This window comes from Centruroides sculpturatus, unplaced genomic scaffold (assembly GCF_000671375.1).
Source record: "Centruroides sculpturatus isolate CEXI.00-Female unplaced genomic scaffold, Cexi_2.0 scaffold91, whole genome shotgun sequence".
Classification (NCBI taxonomy): domain Eukaryota; kingdom Metazoa; phylum Arthropoda; class Arachnida; order Scorpiones; family Buthidae; genus Centruroides; species Centruroides sculpturatus.
Window position 1 is genome coordinate 201074 of NW_019384299.1, and position 8013 is coordinate 209086.

The 8013-nt window shown below is 32.4% G+C and overlaps 1 protein-coding gene and 1 long non-coding RNA gene across 3 annotated transcripts in view; one reads left to right on the forward strand and one right to left on the reverse strand.

Moving 5' to 3' along the window:
• The window catches only part of LOC111632468, an 80284-nt gene that overhangs the window by 40672 nt on the left and 31599 nt on the right, over positions 1-8013 (forward strand). The gene's annotated exons all lie outside the window — the stretch shown is intronic.
• The window catches only part of LOC111632370 (tyrosine-protein kinase Src42A-like), a 71933-nt gene that overhangs the window by 3206 nt on the left and 60714 nt on the right, over positions 1-8013 (reverse strand). The window lies entirely within an intron of this gene.

An 8013-nucleotide genomic window follows, 5' to 3' on the forward strand; every position in this document is an offset into this window, starting at 1 on the left:
CAAAGAACTAATACGAAAAGGAGGGTTAGGTTCCAAAAATTAAAAAACATGCTAGTATATTTTCATAATTAAGATAAATATCTTCATTAAAATTTTTTAAAGTGATACATATTAATATAAATTAAACAATGTTTTCTTCGTCATCACTAAAAACACTATTAATTAACCGAGAGCGTTTTCTTTTTGGGAAGTTATCCTTATCCTCTGAGCATTTTTCTGCATTATCTTCAGATCCATGCTTTACCTTTTGCAAAATGTATGAAATTTTAGATTGCTTGCTTCTAGTTAAAAGATCTTTATAAATTTCCTCATATGGTGCTAAGCACTTATGAAGAATAAAGCAAGTATAAAATAAGGGGGAAACATCTGGCAACATTGAAACAAGTTTCTAGAAGGACTATGTGTATGGACAGAAGGCGAGAAAAGAAAATTTACATACTTAAGTACTAATAGTTCATGAAAATTATTATTTTTGCGAACTATTATAACTTAAGTATGTAAAAATTTATTACATTTCATATTGTAGGAGGGTTTTACCCAATTCTCGAACCGTGTCAGAGTGAAACCGTGCTATAGAAGTGCCGTGTTATACGGGGGTTACCTGTACATCATTCTATGTGTGTTTATTTTATAAGAATAACGTTAGTTTTTCTTGACAAAAACTAAACTTGTTTTAGAAGAAAGGCGAAAAAAAATATATATATATATATTTTTTCGCCTTTCTTCTAAAACAAGTTTAATTTTTTTTTCTTCAAATTAGAACGACTTAGTTACTGTATAAAGGGATGCAATTTTCGTTCTATTACCAAAATAACATTTAATATTTTAGGTGTTTCAATTTTTTTTAGATTTCATTATGGACGAAACTGCTTATTGCTTATGTTAAATATACACGTATAATTTTATGTATATGACGGACAGCGAAACCAGTGTAAACCGGATTGGTACACAGGTTTACACATGTTTTGCTGGTTTATATATATATATATAATTTTCTATGGTTTGGCAGATTTCTGTTTTGAACAGGTTTTATTTTTAACATAGAAAATCAATTGTTCCTATGAATTTTTCCTGTTTAGGCAGGTTTTACTGTATATTATTTAGCTTTTCTCTTTAACAATCTACAGATAAGATCTTATTTAAGGATCATTGCTTTTTTGTCTGGTTATCTGGGTATTATACTAGAAAACTCTTCCAATCACTCATTTACCCATTGGAACGAATGGAACTTGAAGAATGTTTTCCAAAGAGTATTGTATCTTGCTATAACTAAGTTAAGAAATAGAAAAATGTGGCCACAAAACTAAAGTATCCAAGTCATTCCTACGGCATCCAGTTTCTTTTCCGAAAGAAAATCCTTCCATACAAACAAATTTTAGTTATGCCTTTTTGATGTTCAGTAATTTCTTGAAGTAGTCGCCTGTGTGTGAAAATTAATGTCAACTACATTTAGCATTCGGTTTACTTTGAAAGTTTCCATGATGATATTCTCAAACTTACAAAATGCTGAAGCTCTAGACATTTAGAGAAAAAAAATTCCAAAAATATGTAACTTCAAGATTTAATAATTATAATTTGCAACTCCTATAGTTTGCAGTACTGTCTTTGACAACAGCTAGTGCAGGCATGGCCCGCAGGCCAGATCCGGCCCGTCTAATGAATTTATGTGGCTCGCAATCAATCTTTCAATATTTGGTGCTGAAGTCTGAATAGCTCGATGAAAAATTCTGATGCCTAAAGAAAAAAGGTCAACAACTCACTGTGCATTTAGAGTTAACGCTCCATTACAGCGTAGAGTGTTGATAAAGCATCATAATGTGAAAAATGTATCTGTAATCTCTATGTACAGTTTAGTCTCTGCGAGGGTGACACCACAATGAGATCTTGCACCACCTCAAAATCTTCCTAGGACAGCCTCAGGTTCAGCCCATGGAAAAAGTTTTCTTTCTAATTCGGCCCAGGGGCAAAAACTGTTGGCCACCCCTAAGCTAGTGTATAACTGAAGTAAGAAATGCCAACTATTTAAATGTTAAGTGAAGGTTCCAAAATACATGTTTAAGTCAATTAAGTTTCTAAAAAACAATATGGGCCTAAAGGAATTTATTGAATTAGAGGACAGAATATACAAAGAAAATCCAGAATGGTTAAAAGAAATCAATAGTAGTGTGGTAAATCTAACAGACTTGGTACAAAGTAGCCTGAAAAGAAAATATATCAGAAAGATGAGTTGAATCCTAAAGAAACAAGCTCCGGACAAAAGGAAAAATGATATAACACCGGATGTCCTCTGGGACCAGACAGAAGTACCGAAAGATTAGAAGTGTTAAAAAATTAGCCCAATTACGTTCCAAATGACAAAAGCATATGGCAAACTTCAATGGCTGAAATGGAGACAGGACTGGCAGGACTTAATAATGTAGAGAGAAGGATTATTTTAGATGGAAAATGGTATTCAATGAAAGGTATACAAAAGAATGGCTAACAAAAAATCAGTTGGTTCTAATGGAGGCAGATAAAACCAAGCAAATGATAATTATGAAAAGACAGAATTACAATGAAGCCATTGAGGAGCATATTAGAAAGACTGAATGTGAGATTGTGGATGAAAAGATAGTCACATTAAAAAACTTGAAAAACACCACTTGCATCCTTCTTGACATTCTTAAAAAGAGCACAAACCTAGCCCCCCGAATGTCTAGAATCTTTGCATTCACAAAGAGAACAGACCAGTAGTGGAAAAATGTAACACACCAACATATATACTAGAGAAGTGCTTAAAAAAGTGCATTTCTGAACAGCTAGAACACAATAATTATGTTGCTCATGATCCAAATAAGATAGTGGAAGAATTACAAGACCTGACTTTAATGAATGACGAAATAGGGAGTGTAATGAACTTTGAAACTCTACTGATCCATTAATCTAGCATCTTGCTTCAATGCATTATAAGCAATATTCAAAATATACTCAGTTTTTAGTAAGCAACTTGTCAGAATTACAGAGGAGCCAAAAGAAACTTTGTGATGATTTACTGTATTCTTATAAATACACCATTATAATAAGGTTTTAATATTTGTGAAATATCACTTTACGTGTAAAAACTTGCTGTAAAATTATATGGTTACTGAATATAACAAATGAAGTTAATAAATACAGTGAGTGATAGTCTTGGAATGGATTATGTTCATTAACCTATGTTCACTATCTGAATTATTTGGTATCCAATTATTGATTTACCACAGATTTTTGTGGGAATTTGATGAATTCGTTGCGAAGACCCCAAAAAATAGTAAGTATATAATTTTTTATTTACATTTGCTTTTAGTTTGGAGAGATTATTTACATGTAATAACATTTTTTCACGAATGGCACATCTTTCTTTCTCAATGTGATTTTCGTTACTCCTTTATCTGTTTGAGTCTTTTTTATTATAACTTTCTTAGCTAAGATTGTGTCTACTGTTGACTACTGTAGACCTGTTGAAGTCATCTGCGCACACACTATTAATACCTTGGTTATTATCTCTTGCATAGTTTCTTTCTTATACTATATAGTCCAATGAAAAGTCTGGAAGATCATTTGGTATTACTAATGTATTGGGTTGCGTATATTATATGTATAAACACTGGATATGTCATGCTTTCTTTTATATGTCATTCCTTGTCAGAAACCATAAGACCCTGCATGTGGAAGTGGATTGTTACAAGTAACGTCCTCTGGTGATAAATATTACATTTATTAAAAATCAGTTGTGGCTATCATTTGTTCAAATCTAGAGAATTTATTGAAATTATCAATGGTGGTGATAAAGTACCTATTTTAACTGTGTGAAACAAGCATTGCACATCTGGATATTTAACTGAACGTGGTGGTGCAGGTAAGAATTGCCAGAAGGCTGCAAAAAACAAACTGTGCCATGTTGTTCACAAGTCCTTTTTTAAATGGTGTATAGCAGACCTGGTATAACATAATGTTGGCAAAATGAATGATGATTTTATGTGAGCCCAAAAGAAAAGATCCATTGGGATCAAGTCTGGGGAATGAGTCATAGGATAGGGATAGGAATATGAGGAAACTGAGGAATAGGAAATGTGGCATGGCCACATTTTCTATCATTTTCTATCCCTCAGTTTAGAATTACACTGAGAGCTGCTAGAACATTATCTTGCTGATACTAAATGTGCCACAGTTGCTCTAATGACAAATTGTCCGGTCATTCATTTACTGTCTTGGGTAAGGTATTAAAATAGTGGTCACCGGTTGGGTGCACTTGACAAACATGAGTCCAAATGTCCAGCATGAACAACTTCTTAGTGTCGTGAATTGCACATGCATCCTAAAGCATACCATGCTTGTTGGTTGAGCATATTTTATGGCTACAGACACCATAAAATGTGCTTGAGCAATCATGATTTCACCTGATGTAAATTTAGCATCATCTCCTGCATGCTGTGCCATTATGGTATATGATGGCAATATAAAATTTGATGTATTTGTGAAAGTTTATATTCTTGCATACAATGTCAAATATAGTATAAGAAAGAAAATGTACTGTCTTTCAGCTTTAAATTTATTTACTTGGCAAACAAAATACACGCAAGTACAGTTCTTTGCTTGAGGGTGACATTTTGAAATGTTTCAACATTTTTCAACATTTCAAAATGTCATCCTCAAGCAAAGGAAGAATATACAAAATTCAAATAGTGCCTTTTTTTTTTTTTTTAATATTCTCCTTAAATTAGAATTGGAACATATTGTAATTATTAAAACTTTATCACACATGCTCCAATTTGATTTAAAACAAATAGTGTGTTCACGATATATAAAATGTGGTTAAAGAAATTACATAAAAGATGAAAATGGATAGCTAAGATAACCTTAATCCTATTATATATACTGTATTTTAATTTTTATCTAGATTTTATTTTTTATATTTTACTTAAGATTTTATAAAGTGTTTCCCACTCTCAATCCCCGATACAGGTATATCTCGCCTTACGTCGGTAATTGGTTCCAGGAGAGGCGACTTAAAAACGACATAAGTCGAATTTACTTGTCACTAGGCTAAACCACAAATAACCATTTCCAGTTTTGTATTTTATTTATAAATGAATTTTTAATTAATATATGGTTAATAAGAAAGAATCTATTTTAAGCTTACAAACAAAGAAAGAATCTATTTTAAGCTTACAAACAAATAAATTTTAGTTTTTAATATAGTACAGAAAAAGTAATCTAAATTTACAAATACATGTACGTACATACTTGTAAGTAATCTAAATTTACAAATACATGTACGTACATACTTGTAAGTATACATGTTTACAATTTGGCGATGTTTACAGTACATCGCAGACTCTTTATCTGTGAATGTGGTTTGCTCTAAGACATTATAAAATAAGATGATTTTATAAGGTTAAATAACAAATACAGTTATTAAAATTATCTTGTGACAGTAGAAAACACCAATATTGAGCACTTAAATACCGCCAAATAAGATGAGAACACAGAAGTTTTCATGTTTTGTTCCCAAGGATTTATGATGATTATAGTAACATTTACTGTAAATGTATATATTTTAATATGATTTTATGTGCTTTAACACTTTTACAGTGATATTACGACTTCAGTATTTGTGGCGGACGGACGTAAAGTCAAATAAAATAACTCATATGGAAAAATAAAAATCAAGTTTATTTTTTGACAAACAACGTAACTCGAGGTATTCCTGTATTCGGATGAGTTTCAAGGTTTTAATAAAGATATGTACGACAACTGCAAGACAAATAGGGTTTTGCAATCTAAACATCACTTAAGTATGAAAGTATGAGTCCATAGTGGTGTAAAATTTTTTCTAACAAGTTTCTCTCAAGATGGGTGTGTTATTTACATAGCCCCATTACAACAAACAGAAACAAATTTTTACATAGATGCCCCAATGAAGATTGATGTTGAGGTTAGTGAGATGATGGGTGTGCTTATTTCTTGGGTTTCTGAGACTGCTGCTGTTTTTGGGCTTAGGTTGTTAAATCAGAGTATTATTAGAGTTAGGCGGAAAGAGTACAGTGGGTGATCGGTTAACAAACATAATCCATTCTAAGACTTTGTTCACTATCTGAATTGTTCCTTAACCAATTATCAATTTACCAAACGTTTTTATGGGAATCTGATTCATTCGTTCTGGAAACTCCAAAAAATATATGCTTTCTTACTGTGTTTACTTATATGTAATAATGAAAATACATACATACACAGTCTTGCATTTTTATTAGTCATGTTTTTTCTGTTTGTGGGGGTTAGAAATGCAATCGACATTAGACAGATTCTTTATCTTTTTCAGGATTTTTCAGAAGTAATTAATAGCATTGTAATTGTAGAGATCCCAAAGCCTATTCACCTCAACCTGGTTTGGATGCCGTTCTGATATCCTCCAACTTCTTCAAAAAAAATATTTAATAGCAGATCTCTTTCTCTTTTCAGGATTCTCTTTTTCAGAAGAAAACATATCTGACCAAGTTTCTTGGTGTTCTTCATTCAAGAGTTCTTGGCATTCTTCTGTCGTCAGATCCGTTTCGGGTTCCATTATGGGCTCTTCAATGTTCTTTATTTCTCAGGTGTGATTTTTGTTACTCCTTAAGCTGCTTAAGTCTTTTTGATAATACAATCTTTCTTAGATAAGATTGAACTGTGGCCTACTGTAGACCTGTTCAAGCCATGCTGCCCAGCAAGGACAGACATCTACCCACTCTCTACCTTTGCTATTATACTCTCGCCTTTTGAAAATAAAAACCGACACAAAACTTAATGAGTGCCTGCCTGACAGTCTTGCAAATACTATAAAAATTGTTTGTTGGAAAAATAAAAGGATGGAATTACAAGGGAGATATTCAAAGTTCAGAGGAATACTATCCCATCATTATATACCTGGTTGAATGTCGATGTCAACGTCTCCCGTGCTCCAAAAAGTTTCAAATTATTGTCTGAAGACAAGGGAAGACCAATCAGTATTCATTATTTTACATCGCTTTTCATTTTTCTTCTTGTGTTTGTTCTGTGAGATGTTCATTAACCAATCGCCCACTATATATTGTTGTTAGGCCAAAGGAAATTTTATTAAAGCATTTAAATGAACACTAGGATAATGTTAAAAATGTTAGTTTTGACATTTTGCACAAAGCTATGCTAGACTACTGCATTTTGTCTCATTGTAAAGCAGAAAGACAAAATGCTTTGATGTCATGTAGACAAGAGTAACCTGGACCAAGACTCCCGAATGTTCTACCAGTTTGCACCAAGCAGTGTATTGCATGCTGAAAACGCTGAAAGAATCTACATTCTGCTTCTTGTGCATTTCTTCTCATTCCACGATAAAGTATAATCAAGGCCACTTGATCGCTTCGTTAGTAAGGCTGTCCGCCAACTATCTCTCTCTGAGACCGAGCGTATAGACGCTAGTTAATATTTTCTCCGCTTGTGGCGCTGACGATCGGTGACATCCATCGTCAGCGATTCAGGTGGAGAGTATAGAGGAGTTTGGAGACGTCGCTGCATTTAAATATTTTTCTCATTAAAGCAGGTTGAAAACTTTTGACAATCAAGAAATGAGCTGCTGCAAACGATGTTCCCTAGTTTGTGAAAAAAGCGAAATAATAATACAGTATTTTTCACAACTTTATTTTCATAAGACGTTTTTTAGGAAGAAATAATAACCGAGTATTATTGGCATGGAAAATACAAACTTTTTCACATTAATACTATTTAATCATCTCTTTTCGATTCTTAAAGATACCAGTAGTTAATCGTTAATGTAAATATTTTTTTTACTCGAAAAGTATGCAAAATTAGCAAAACTAGGTTACCTACAGTATGCACTGTCTACTATAAAAATTTTCACATTTTCGGACCATATATGATAATTATTAAAATGTTGTGTATTAAATCTGTTATAAAATTATTACTTTTGTTAATCAAGACTGTAAGAATAAATACCGATATAACCTTTCGAAAAAATTT